This window comes from Silene latifolia, chromosome 10 (assembly GCF_048544455.1).
Source record: "Silene latifolia isolate original U9 population chromosome 10, ASM4854445v1, whole genome shotgun sequence".
NCBI classification, from domain to species: Eukaryota; Viridiplantae; Streptophyta; class Magnoliopsida; order Caryophyllales; family Caryophyllaceae; genus Silene; species Silene latifolia.
In genome coordinates, this window is record NC_133535.1 from 50927962 (window position 1) to 50943110 (window position 15149).

The 15149-nt window shown below is 40.2% G+C and overlaps 1 non-coding gene across 1 annotated transcript; it reads right to left on the reverse strand.

Annotated features, from left to right (window-relative positions):
* Window positions 1-5856: 5856 nt before the first annotated feature.
* LOC141610098 (small nucleolar RNA R71) lies at window positions 5857-5963 on the reverse strand. Its single transcript, XR_012527991.1, has one exon. It is a non-coding gene; the product is annotated as a small nucleolar RNA R71 (small nucleolar RNA).
* Between the last annotated feature and the right edge of the window lie 9186 nt (window positions 5964-15149).

Below are 15149 nucleotides of genomic sequence, written 5' to 3' on the forward strand. Positions count from 1 at the left end.
TAGCGAATGGTTTTTAGTGCAACAATTTTGGAATGGTTTATATGAAGATTCTAGGAACATTCTCAATATGGGATCAAATGGAATGTTCACCGAAGTTGATGACAATCAAACATGGAACAAGATTGAGGAAATGGCGGTCCATAATTCACAATATAGTAGGCCTCGCAAGGCTACTAGAGGAGGAAAGCATGAAGTGGACTCCGTTACTCAATTGGGTGCTCAACTTAGTGCTCACATTGACACAATCAACTTGAAGTTTGAACAAGCTATGGCTAGACTTGAGGAAAACTCAAAAACATCAAAGCATCATGTCAATGCCATGACGGCATCCTCATCAATCCCAAGTGGGATATGTGAGAATTGTGGAACTTTGGGTCATGACCCAAGTGAGTGTAGGGGAACAACCGAACAAGTTAATGCTTTCCAAGCTTACAAAAGTGGTACCCCTTATTCAAATTTTTACAATGAAAACACCAAGTTCCATCCAAATCTCTCATACAAAATCCAAAATGTTCAAAACCCTCAAACAACATACACTCCACCACCCATGAGAAATTAAAATCAAAGACCCTTTTACAATCAAAACCAAGGTTACCAAAATCAAAATCCATACAATCACCAAAATGACCAAGGTTTTGATGTCCAAAAAGCGGTCCTCCAAATGCAAAAGAATCAACAAGAATTTTTCACTCAAATGCAAAAAGATAGCCAAGCAAAAGACACCACCATCAACAACATTCTAGTTCACACCAAGATGTTGGAAACACAATTGACTCAACTAGCATCTTCAAGCTCACAAAGACAAAAGGGGCAATTACCACCTCAAAGTAATCCCCCTAGACATGAAACGGTTAGTGCCATTCACTTGAGAAGTGGTACAAGATATGAAGCACCGAAGGAGCAAGTTGAGAATGAAGTTGTGAAAGCTAGGGAAAAGGAAGAAATTGTGCAAAGCCCCAAAGAAGGGGAACCATCAAAAGAAGAAAGTTCAAAGAAAAATGAAGACAAGGCCAAAGAAAAGGAGCCCATTGTGATTAGACTTCCTTTTCCAAGTCGTCAAGCCAAGCCCAAATTTGATGATCAACTTGGAAAGTTCATGGAGATTGTGAAGAACTTAGAAGTCTCAATTCCTTTCACGGAATTAATCAATCACGTACCGGCCTATGCAAAGTACATGAAAGATATCCTCACAAAGAAGAAGTCGATCCGGAAACTTGAGACTATCGCCTTCACTAAGGTGAGTAGTGCAATACTTCAAGGGAGTTCACCTCCAAAGTTAAAGGATTCGGGAAGCTTCTCAATACCGTGTACCATTGGCGACACAACGATCAACAAAGCCTTATGTGATCTAGGGGCTAGTGTGAGTGTCATGCCATACTCGGTAAGTAAAAGGTTGGGAATGGGAGAGCTTAAATGCACCAATATCACTCTTCAAATGGCTGATAGATCGACGAAGACACCATTAGGGATATGGGAAGATGTCCCCGTGCGAATTGGGAAGTTTTTCATCCCGGTGGACTTTGTCATTGTTGATATGGAGGAAGATTCCAACATTCCAATCATCTTAGGAAGACCTTTCCTACACACCGTCGGTGCGGTGATTGATGTGAAACATGGAGAGCTCACTCTAGAAGTGGGAGATGAAAGCATAACTTTTAATCTTGACAAGACCATGAGAGCTCCTCGTTTGCATGAGCCATGTTTCATGATTGATCATTATAGCCGAAAAGATGAAAGGAAGAAATCGGAACTCCAATGGAAGAAGAAAATTGAAGATGCTCCATTCAAAGAGCAAGTGAATTGTGACAAGGAGAGCTTGCAAAGCTCATCAAAATCAACCAAGGAAGAAGAAGATGGCCTCATTGGCCAAGAGAAGAAATTGGGAGAGTTGTCTCCATCTAAGCAAGAGATTTTCAATGATCAACTCAATGAAGTTTGTGGTCTTTGGGACGACAAATTTGAAGGGATCTTTAATCCCTACATTGGGCATGCCATCGATCATGATCAACAACAAGGGGCACGGTCTATTGAGGACCTCTACCATAACAATGAACAAGCTTTTGATTACTTCTTCAAGGTGTTGAGCAACATCAACAACACCTTGAACATGCCCCCTTGACATCTCATCAAGAATGAGAGTTTGGTGGAGTCCTCCCTAAACCACCACTTGTAAATATTTCTAACTCCCTAACTTACTTTTCAATTTTTGTATTGCATTTTTGTCATTTTTGGATTTTATTTACTTTGATCAAAATAATTGTCATGAAAAGAGAGAAGTGAGGGAGGGACTAACAATTTTAATTGATGTGTAGTGCTTTACCTTAGTGTGGGGATGGCAATTGCCTAGGCTATTCATGCCTTAGTAGTGCCCCCACAATGAAGAACACAAGAAATGAAGAAGAATGGAAGAATGGTAAAGGGAAATGCATTGTGCACGAATGAAGTGAATCCGGGTACAAAGGACCAGAATCCGAGCGGATTCCTGATAATCCGCCCGTCTGCAGCAAATCCGAGCGTCCTGCTGAGAAGACGCCCATCCTGGGCTGAGCTGAAATTGAAAATTTCTTGACTGTTGAAGAATCCGAGCGTATTTCTGGAAAGACGCCCGTCTCACAGAATCCGTCCGTCTTTTATACAAGACGCCCGTCTTGAAGCTGAAGAAAACAAAGAAATTTCTCTAGACTGAAATCCGTCCGTCCTGCACAAAATCTGCCCGTCCCTCAAAAAGAATCCGAGCGGATTCCCCAGAATCCGCCCGTCTCTAGGCGGGATTTTGAAAATTTTGAAGCTGCAGAATCCGCACGGATTGCGCCCAATCCGCACGGATTGTCCCTGCGTTTTGAAATTGTCGACTTCTTTATAACCCACCCCACCTTCATTTATTCATTCATTCATTCACAAACACTACCCACAACATCAAAACCCTCATCCTCTCCATCACAAAAACAAAAACCCTCAACAAAATCCACTCAAAATCAAATCAAACCATCCTTCAAACAACAAATCAATCACTCCATCTTCAATAACAATCAAAACCAAGAACAAAATCTTCAACCTTTGAGTCGATTTTTGATTTCATAAAGGCAAAGCCTTTCACCTTCAAATCGATTTGGGCATTCTACAAATTGAAGATTTTTGATTCTTTTCTTGGTTAGTTCATCAAATGGCAAGGACAAAGGGTGCAACAAAGGCAACAAAGGCACCAAAAGCAAAGGCTCTCTCTCAAAGGCAAAAAGCTCTCCAAACAAAGAAAGCTTTGGCAATGGTGGTAGCAACACCAAATTTGGAAGTGCAACAACAACAACAACAAACTTCTATGGGAGCATCACCTTCTACTCCGGTAATCGATCAACTCTTGCATTATCCGGAGGTAACTTTTATTTCCGATACCCTGATGTGACCATAATTGGCGCATATTTAGCCCCCGAATTACCATTGTTTCTATGCTTTTTAGTGCCTATTTGGGTCATTTCTTATCTTTAGTTCTTTGTTTTGCATATTCTTTGAGATTTTGATCCCTTGGTAGGAAAGGAGTAAGAATCTTGCATTTTCATGGCAAAACAAGGCTAAATTGATCATATTCAATGACCAAGCATCAAGGAGAGACAAGACTAGAAGGCCTTTGTACATAGCATAGTAGAAGAGCATTGTTGAGAAAAGGATCCTTGAGTCCCCAAGGAAATCCTCAAGGAATTCATGAAGAAAAGGGAAGAAAAAGAAGAAGGAAAGTTGCTGAACTACAATCCGAACGGATTGTAGAGAATCCGTCCGTCCTCGTCAATCCGAGCGTCACGCAAAGGAATCCGCTCGGATTCCCCCTCGCCTGTCCGAGCGTCTTGCCCAAGAATCCGCTCGGATCCTTCAGCCCAGATCCGGCCGTCCCGACTCCCATCCGCACGGATCGCAAAGACAAAGACGTTTTCATTCCTCAAGCATCGATAAGAGAAGCCCTTCTCTCGGATAATCCCGGAGGCTCCTTGCTCAACTTAAAAAGTGTAATTACTAGTTTAGCCCTTAGTTAACCCTAATGCATCCTCCCTAATTTTCACTATAAATACCCCATTAGTCTAATTAGAGGAGCATGTTCTTCTTATCAATAATTAGTGTAGTTAATATCAATCAAATCTCTCTTCAATATTGTAATCAAATATTAATCAAGTTTTAATCCAAGTTTTAGTTCTTTAATCTCTCTCTTGTTCTTACTTTATTTTGGGTAATTGAAGATTATTTGGGTTATTATTGGGAGATTGACAACCTCTCAATCTAGGATTCAAGTACTTCTATTATTCTTGCTTTATTATTGGAATCATTAGTAGGTATAATCTCTTAATCCCTTTTTAATTATTGCTAATTACTTTCATTTATTCATCATGTTTCATTATGTTAGTATGATTGACAACCTTTCTAGCATGATCAATATGATAATGAGTGAGTAGTCTCTTAGCTAGGGTTTAATGGGTGATTAGGGGAAACCAACATGGGGAATGATTCATGCTTAAATTAATATGCTTTCATATCTTATTTGCTTGCTTGTTTTGATCTTAATACATGCACATGTTATATTTGATGAAATGCTAAGCCTATGAATCCTTGCATTTACTATCATCTTCTATCCTTTCAACTTGACTTGTAAGACATAACCCAACTCGAGTCTTGTTAGACCATGCATGTGTTAAGTAGGGAAGATTAAGTCGACTTGTAGGTGTTGTACAATCCAAGAGATTCGGCTCCGGACCCAAACTTTCCTAGGATTGTAAGATATAACCCAACTCAATCCATCACAACAATAATTGCTTGCTTATAATTTGAGAACATGTTTGTATGATCATATCCCATGATTCCCCTATGAACCCATGACACCCTAGTGCTTTTAATCAATTGTTTACACCCTTATTTTATTTATCTTGTTAGTTTATTTTCATTGCTATTTTAGTTTAGTAACCTTCTACATCAACCCAATTTGTGACACCCCTAGACACCACTAGTTACAATAGAATCTTCATTTCAATACCCGTCCCTTGGGATCCGACCTTTACTTGCCTCTTTACTAATTGTAGAGTTGTTTGTGAAGTATAAATTGTGTTTTGTATCGACCATTGACCAACGACCACATATGCTTAATTGTGAACACGAAATGGCTCCGATCAAAAATGGCGCCGTTGCTGGGGACGGTGTTTAATTGATTTAAGATTTCTTTTATTGTTATTAGTTGTGTCTTTCTTTGCCTTGGGAAGTAAAACTCCTCAAGGTTTGTTCTAATTGTTTTCAAGTTGTTTGATATTTTGCATGTCTAGAAGGTTACAAAGAGATTTGTTACCTTTTGACCGTGAAATCGAAAGAACCTTGACGAATAATAGGAGACTTGTTAGGAGGAATTTGGGAGGTGTTGGTGAAGTTGTTCAACCCACTAGTGAGTTTGTCAATCCTTTCGCAATAGAAGGAGAAGAGAACCCATTAAACAATACCACACAAAATCCACCTACAATGCCTAAATTCTCGTCACACTCTATACCCACCGAGGAGGATTTACCAAATGGTACTCCTACCCCACAACATCTTACCGGAAACTTTATTGCCAAGTCTGCCTTCATTCAACTAGTTGAGAGGAGCCAATTCGGGGGAATGCCTAGTGAGGACCCTCATTCTCATATGGAAACATTTTGTGATTATTGTGAAGCTATCTCTCAAACGGGCGTGACTCAAGACCAAATAAGATGGGTCTTATTTCCTTTTTCGTTAATCGGCACCGCAAAGCAATGGTTGAAGGGCCTTGATAAGGCCACCCTTGCAATAGATTCTTGGAAGAAGCTAGCTCTAGCTTTCTACAAAAAATTCTACCCACCGGAAAAGACCAATATGCTAAGAGCTCAAATTACGGGTTTTAAGCAAAGGGATGAAGAGTCTTTGTATGAAGCTTGGGAGCGGTTCAAAGGTATTTGTCGCTCATGTCCTCACCATGGACTTAGCGAATGATTTTTGGTGCAACAATTTTGGAATGGTTTATATGAAGATTCAAGGAACATTCTCAATATGGGATCAAATGGAATGTTCACCGAAGTTGATGACAATCAAACATGGAACAAGATTGAGGAAATGGCGGTCCATAATTCGCAATATAGTAGGCCTCGCAAGGCTACTAGAGGAGGAAAGTATGAAGTGGACACCGTTACTCAATTGGGTGCTCAACTTAGTGCTCACATTGACACAATCAACTTGAAGTTTGAACAAGCTATGGCTAGACTTGAGGAAAACTCAAAATCATCAAAGCATCATGTCAATGCCATGACGGCATCCTCATCAATCCCAAGCGGGATATGTGAGAATTGTGGAACCTTGGGTCATGACTCAAGCGAATGTAGGGGAACAACCGAACAAGTTAATGCTTTCCAAGCTTACAAAAGTGGTACCCCTTATTCAAATTTTTACAATGAAAACACCAAGTTCCATCCAAATCTCTCATACAAAAGCCAAAATGTTCAAAACTCTCAAACAACATACACTCCACCACCATGAGAAATCAAAATCAAAGACCCTTTTACAATCAAAACCAAGGTTACCAAAATCAAAATCCATACAATCACCACAATGACCAAGGTTTTGATGTCCAAAAAGCGGTCCTCCAAATGCAAAAGAATCGACAAGAATTTTTCACCCAAATGCAAAAAGATAGCCAAGCAAAAGACACCACCATCAACAACATTCTAGCTCACACCAAGATGTTGGAAACACAATTAACTCAACTAGCATCTTCTAGCTCACAAAGACAAAAGGGGCAATTACCACCTCAAAGTAACCCCCCTAGACATGAAACGGTTAGTGCCATTCACTTGAGAAGTGGTATAAGGTATGAAGCACCGAAGGAGCAAGTTGAGGATGAAGTTGTGAGAGCTAGTGAGAATGAAGTTGTGGTGCAAGGTCCCAAAGAAGGGGAATCATCAAAAGAAGAAAGCTCAAAGAAAAATGAAGACAAAGCCAAAGAAAAGGAGCCCATTGTGATTAGACTTCCTTTTCCAAGTCGTCAAGCCAAGCCTAAATTTGATGATCAACTTGGAAAGTTCATGGAAATTGTGAAGAACTTAGAAGTCTCAATTCCTTTCACGGAATTAATCAATCACGTTCCGGCCTATGCAAAGTACATGAAAGATATCCTCACAAAGAAGAAGTCAATCCGGAAACTTGAGACTATCGCCTTCACCAAGGTGAGTAGTGCAATACTTCAAGGGAGTTCACCTCCAAAGTTAAAGGATCCGGAAGCTTCTCAATACCGTGTACCATTGGCGACACAACGATCAACAAAGCCTTATGTGATCTAGGGGCTAGTGTGAGTGTCATGCCGTACTCGGTAAGTAAAAGGTTGGGAATGGGAGAGCTTAAATGTACCAATATCACTCTTCAAATGGCCGATAGATCGACGAAGACACCGCTAGGGATATGGGAAGATGTCCCCGTGCGAATTGGGAAGTTTTTCATCCCGGTGGACTTTGTCATAGTTGATATGGAGGAAGATTCCAACATTCCAATCATCTTAGGAAGACCTTTCCTACACACCGCGGGTGCGGTGATTGATGTGAAACATGGAGAGCTCACTCTAGAAGTGGGAGATGAAAGCATAACTTTTAATCTTGACAAAACCATGAGAGCTCCTCGTTTGCATGAGCCATGTTTCATGATTGATCATTATAGCCGGAAAGATGAGAAGAAGAAATCGGAACTCCAATGGAGGAAGAAAGTTGAAGATGCTCCATTCAAAGAGCAAGTGAATTTTGACAAGGAGAGCTTGCTAAGCTCATCAAAATCAACCAAGGAAGAAGATGATGGCCTCATTGGCCAAGAAAAGAAATTGGGAGAGTTGTCTCCATCCAAGCAAGAGATTTTCAATGATCAACTCAATGAAGTTTGTGGTCTTTGGGACGACGAATTTGAAGGGATCTTTAATCCCTACATTGGGCATGCCATCGATCATGATCAACAACAAGGGCCACGGTCTATTGAGGACCTCTACCATAACAATGAACAAGCTTTTGATTACTTCTTCAAGGTGTTGAGCAACATCAACAACACCTTGAACATGCCTCCTTGACATCTCATCAAGAATGAGAGTTTGGTGGAGTCCTCCCTAAACCACCACTTGTAAATATTTCTAACCCCCTAACTTACTTTTCAATTTTTATATTGCATTTTTTTTTGTCATTTTTGGATTTTATTTACTTTGATCAAAATAATTGTCATGAAAAGAGAGAAGTGAGGGAGGGACTAATGATTTTAATTGATGTGTAGTGCTTTACCTTAGTGATGGCAATTGCCTAGGCTATTCATGCCTTAGTAGTGCCCCCACAATGAAGAACACAAGATTTGAAAGAAAGAATGATAAGGGAATGCGTTGGTGCACGGATGGGCTCGAATCCGTGTACACAGGACCAATCCGAGCGGATTCCTGAGAATCCGCCCGTCTGCAGAGGATCCGAGCGTCCTGCTGAGAAGACGCCCGTCTTGGGCTGAGCTGAAAACTGCAAATTTCTTGACTGTCAAAGAATCCGAGCGGATTTCTGGAAAGACGCCCGTCTCACAGAATCCGTCCGTCTTGTGAACAATCCGTCCGTCTTGAAGCTGAAGAAAAACAAAGAAAAATCTCTGGACAAGAATCCGTCCGTCCTGCACGAAATCCGCCCGTCTCATCTCAGAAGAATCCGAGCGGATTCCCCAGAATCCGCCCGTCTCTAGGCGGGATTTTTGAAAATTTGAAGCTGAAGAATCCGAGCGGATTGCGCCTAATCCGCACGGATTGCCCCTGCGTCCTGAAATTGTCGAGTTCTTTAAATACCCACCCCACCTTCATTCATTCATTCATTCACTCATAAACACTACCCATAACATCAAAACCCTCATCCTCTCCATCTCAAAAACAAAAACCCTCAACAAAACTCACCAAAATCAAATCAAACCATCTTTCAAATAACAAATCAATCACTCCATCTTCATTAACAATCAAAACCAAGCACAAAATCTTCACCTTTGAATTGATTTTTGTTCTCATAAAGGCAAAGCCTTTCACCTTCAAAATCGATTTGGGCATTCTACAAATTGAAGATTTTTGATCTTTTTCTTGGTTAGCTCATCAAATGGCAAGAACAAAGGGAGCAACAAAAGCAAAAGCAAAGGCAACAAAGGCACCAAAGGCTACAACTCTCTCTCAAAGGCAAAAAGCTCTACAAATGAAGAAAGCTTTGGCAATGGTGGTATCAACACCAAGCTTGGAAGTGCAACAACAACAACAAATTTCTATGGAAGCATCACCCTCTACTCCGGTAATTAATCAACTCTTGCATTACCCGGAGGTAACATTCATTTCCGATTCCCATAGAAATACATTTGTCAAGTTTGCTATGAAACAAATTCAATCCACCAAATTCATATGCCAAGATGCTTTAGAGAAGTTGGGTGTTCTTGAACAAACAAGAGTCTTTTTCAATGCCATGGGTTTAAAGAAATTGTTTGAAATGAAGGAAGTAACATACCCCTCCCTTGTCTTGGAATTCTTAAGTTCTTTAAAAGTGACAAAAGTTGAGAATAGGGAAAATATTGAGTTTCGTCTAGCTAACACTAGTAGACGCATTACCTTTCCGGAATTGGGTGAAATTTTGGGTCTTAGCGATGAACATAAATTTTATAAGCAATATGGGAAGTATGATCCCGAGCCTCTTTGGGAGGCAATCTCCGGGAAGAAATTTGAGGATTTTAAAGCTTGTCGTGCTCTTTTGGTCCATCATCCGGGCATAAGAATATGGCACAAAGTTGTGGGAAATACCATAATTGCTAGGAAAGACACCAATCATTTCACGGGACTCGATTTTATTCTCCTTGAATCAACTTTGAATATTGGAAGAATTCACACCAAGCCTTACAATTCTTTGAGGCTATTGGTTGATAGATGGCTCCATGTAGATAGTGGGAAGAAGGGTCAAACCGTAATTGTTAATGGCGGCCTTGTCACGGTCCTAGCCAAGCACTTTGATCCTAATTTCAATAAGGATAGCAAGTACAAGGCTAAGGATGGTGGCCATCTTATTGATATGTCCACCTTGATTAACAAGTTTAAGTGGGTTGCTCACAATCCCCTTGATACCAAGTATGGGTGGCTTACTAGTGAGGCTCGATCATTCACTTTACCCGCAAAGATTTGCCGTCTTAGTGTCCACCGGACCAACTATTTACTTCCCCTATCCAAGGAAGCCGAGTACATCATTCAACAACAAAAGGGTGATCATGAAACCCCCTCCTCTTCCATTGTTATATGATACGTGCATTTTATATAGTCTTTTTAGCCTATTTTACGCACGTATTTCTATGCTTTTATCGTAGTTTTATGCTACGAAATGCCCCGAATATACTACTTTGGTGTATTTTGTCTTAATTGCAGGAATGAACCAGAAAGTAGCGAAATCAAGCCTTTTACCGTCCATTTAGCATGCATTTGGAGGAAGAGTAGATTTGGAGCGGGAAATGTTGCTGTCTTGGGATGCGTGAAGGTGTTTCGGGAGCTAAAAGGACAAGTCAAGTCAAACTAACGAGAATTACAAGCTGCTGAAGTCAAGATCCACCTGATCGAGTAGTTTACCACTCGATCGAGTGGTTTTAGGAGAATAAATAGTCGATCGAGTGGTTTCCTTACTCGATCGACCAGTCCCTTATGTGTGTTCAGTCGATCGAGCACTCTACTTGGTCGATCGAGTAATTTTAAGGTTGAGTTTGCTCGATCGAGTGGTTCCCTTACTCGATCGAGTGGATTATGCTACGGGCTGGGCTTTTTAGGTTATATTCTGTCATTAGGTTTAAACCTACTCCTAATTTCTTATAAATAGGAGTAAAGGTTGTCATCTGTAATCATCCAATAACCCGGAAAGGATCACGTTACTCCCTTTCCCTTCTTTTAAACACTGTTACTCTGTTCTCTTATTTCCGGATCGCTTAATTTCAGTAATTCTTCTTCCCTTATTCACTTTTAATGCTTATTTCTTCTTATTTATTGTTCTTGCTTAGTTTATCATGAGTAGCTAATTTCCCGTAGTATGTTAGGATTAGGGAAGCCGTGGTAGTAATGCTTTAACTGTATTAAATAGATTAGTCCTGCGATAGAATTGTATTAGGCAATTTAATTGTTATCAGGTTGAATGAGTGACATACAGGAGACCAATAATTTTAGTTAACCCCGACCTAGATCGAAAGATTGGAAGGGAAGGCTTGCTTAGTTACGATAGGGTATTGCAGTGAGGGCGAAAGTTAAGCTGTTTACACTCTAGGGCGGTTTAAGGACCGAAAGGTGACGACCATAGCTCTTCTTATCAATAGTCTAATCGCCTTAATATTCATGATAGTATAAGATCCGATAGCTGCCACGGTGGACCGACTCTTAGCATACTCCCTTCTCTCTTGCTGTTAATTTCTCTTATTCATTTCCCTTGCTTAAATCTCTAGTTTAGAATATCAATTCAAACCCCCACACTGTGACACCCTGACAGACCGAATTAAACAGATAATTAGCAAAATAGCCTCCCTGTGGAGATCGACCCTACTTGCTGCTAGCTTCTGTTAGTTGTTTTTAGGTTTATTTTTGGTACATAACGACCGCATCAAATTTTTGCGCCGTTGCCGGGGAGGCGACGCTTTTTATCTGTTTTATTTTGTTTGTCCTTTCGCCTCAAGGGAAGACTAAGTACCTTGAGGCTGTTCTTATCTTTTTCTTTAGTGTTGTTTTGATAGGCTTACAGGTTTATTAGACAGGCTACTGAGGGAGATTATCGAAGGGAAGGCTTGAGTACCTTCGATCCCTCTTGCCAAGATGACATCTGTTTCCCGACTAATTGCTCAGTTTGAAGCCCAAGCTGAGAAACCTGCTAGTTGGGAAAGGAAGAAATCTTGGGGATGTGGTGCTGCTGAGCACAATGCAGCTGTAGTTGTGCCGCCACATCCACTCCATCAATGGCCGCCGCGAGAAGATCCTCGTGATATAGAGAAAAAAGAAACCGCGGAGCTGAAATCCTTAATTCTGGAATTTGGTAGACATGTGGGTGTTCAAGTCACCGAAATTGCTGAGTTACAGTCCGAAATTGCTCGGTTAACAGCTGGGTTGGATGAACGGAAATCAAAAGAGGTGCACTTGACCAAGAGCGGTTTTTCCCATGAAGAACCCGCGTTGCCCAATGCTGAAAACGATTTCTATATTTCGGATGACGACTTTCTATCGTATTTCCAGAACGTATGCAGGGATGTCAGCGCTGTACAAGAAGAAAGTCCTCGATCGAGTAACATCTCTTCTCGATCGAGCGACATGCATGAGGAAAGTGCTCGATCGAGTGAACATTCTGCTCGATCGAGTGACAGACAGGAGGATAGTACTCGATCGAGTGATCTTGTTACTCGATCGAGTGAGGTGCGGAAGGAACTTGGTCGATCGAGTGAGCAATTTGCTCGATTGACTGAATTGGCCATTGATGGGAGCTTTTATTCGTCACTTGGGTTCATATTGGATGACGATTTTGACGATGATGAAGATTACGGTGAACCTCCCTTATTCACAGCCGAGTCGGATACACTTGAAGCTGCGATTGACGGGATGGATTCCACCGAGGAGGTTGATGAAGAAGCAGCTGAGACGGTAATTGTTCCTAGCACGGATGAGGTGATCCATTCCTTTGTCAGTGATTCCGTTGTTGAGAGCAACCAACCTGAGGTAGTAAACAATAACTTTATTATTGTTCGTTTTAATAGTATATTGCCTCGATTGACTCGCGCTATTTCTTTTAAGGTTATACCTCCTCTCATGTGGTCGATTAATTTAAAGATTTTTCACCGTCCTTATCATTTCAAGTTCATTAATCTGAGACGATACCCTATTTCATTGACGACTGCCCCCGCGCTCCTATATTTTGTGGACAAATTTAGGAGCGCCCATAGGAAATTTGTTAGACTTAAATGTTTACATATTTTTATTTCCTATTCCTGTAATCCACTTTGGTGCTACTTATGCTGTTGTGTAGCACATGCGCAGGCTTATGATTTATTGCTGCGCGCTTTGAGCTGTTTGGATTGTGATTAATTAGAAAGGCTCGAAGGAAAGAAGGTCGAGCTGGGACCTGACTGAAGCTAGCGCTACCCGGGAGGCAACCCGGAGATTTTATTTTGTTTTTATTTCATTTTCAGTTGTAATAAATGGTTCTTATACCATAAAACTTTCTCAGTATGCTTGTTTTGGTTAGTTGCGGGCTGTTTTAATTGCATTTTGCAGGAATTCATCGAGCATCACTCGATCGAGTGGTTTTGCTTACTCGATCGAGCACTGTAGCTAAGGGATTCACTCGATCGAGTGATTAATCATTCGATCGACCACCTGCAGAAACATTACCACTCGATCGACCACATCACCACTCGATCGAGCAGTTTTTGAGCGCCCATTCACTCGATCGACCACTGTTGGACGGATATCGAGTGTATTTGACTTGGATTAGCTTCCTGAGACGGTTTTCCGGGCCCTTAGCAACCTCCCATTTCATGGTCGGTTTGGGGAGGTCCCTTAATTCGCGCTATCTTGTGAGTTTTTCCCTCTTTACTCTCTTTCTCCTTCAGTTTGCATTTCCTTTCCTTGTTTTGGTACAATGGGGGCATTGTACAGTTTGGTTTGGGGAGGTTATGCATCCATATCTGTGTCTGCATCTTGTTTTTATTGCATTTCTGCTATCACGTTCAATTTCAGTATGCATTGTTGTTTATTTTCATAAATTTCAAAATACCATAAAAATTGAAAAATTGTTAAAAATTCAAAAAATTCACGTTTATTTTTAGCATATAGGTTGAGTCGGAACGGTAGATTTCAATGATGAAATTGCACTATATCTGTCTTTTTGCTTAAGCCTTGCATTTAACTATTATCTTATTAGCTTTGTCTTATTGCATATCTACGAGTTAATGTTTAATTCAGCTGAACGAATAGACTTGACCTGAAATTTTGGCAACCTACTTATAATTTCTAGGAATTAGAGCCTTATAAACTGGTGTCATTTATGACCAGTTTCATGTAGGATTGTGAGTAGTACACTCCTTGCATAACATGTTCATCAATTTGCACGTATATGAAATTCAATTGCTTTTTGCCGTCATACATTCGGGTTAGTGGTTGGTGTCACATGCAGGGAGGTGCTTACATTTCTGCTATCACGTTCAATTTCAGTATGCATTGTTGTTTATTTTCATAAATTTCAAAATACCATAAAAATTGAAAAATTGTTAAAAATTCAAAAAATTCACGTTTATTTTTAGCATATAGGTTGAGTCGGAACGGTAGATTTCAATGATGAAATTGCACTATATCTGTCTTTTTGCTTAAGCCTTGCATTTAACTATTATCTTATTAGCTTTGTCTTATTGCATATCTACGAGTTAATGTTTAATTCAGCTGAACGAATAGACTTGACCTGAAATTTTGGCAACCTACTTATAATTTCTAGGAATTAGAGCCTTATAAACTGGTGTCATTTATGACCAGTTTCATGTAGGATTGTGAGTAGTACACTCCTTGCATAACATGTTCATCAATTTGCACGTATATGAAATTCAATTGCTTTTTGCCGTCATACATTCGGGTTAGTGGTTGGTGTCACATGCAGGGAGGTGCTTACATTTTCCCTTTCTTTCATTTTTACCCATAAACTCCACATTAGCCAAATTTGCCAGTTGACCCTTTAGCTACATCCAAATTTAGCCTGCCTTGTCAAGCTAGTTTAGATTGTTGTTTTGCGGTATATATTTCATTGTATCAAATGTTGGCGCATATTCTATTGTTTTGGAGTTGGTAATTTATGAAGAAAAGGAGTTGAAAAAACGTGAAAAAGAAAAATGAAAAGAAAGGGAATGAAAAAGAAAAAGAAAAATGAAAAGAAAGGGAATGAAAAAGAAGAAAAATGAAAAAAAAATAGAAAAAGAAAGAAGAAAAAAAAAAGAAGTTGTTAGTTGACGGTTTCTGCTCCTATGTTCTATCTTACATCATTTGAGGAGTAATATCAGTTTGGTTTGGTGAGATTTATGCCAAATGAAGGGCATTGTGCTTAGTTCATAATTGAGTTGAGAATTGGATGTTGTCATATGGTTCTGTTTAGGTA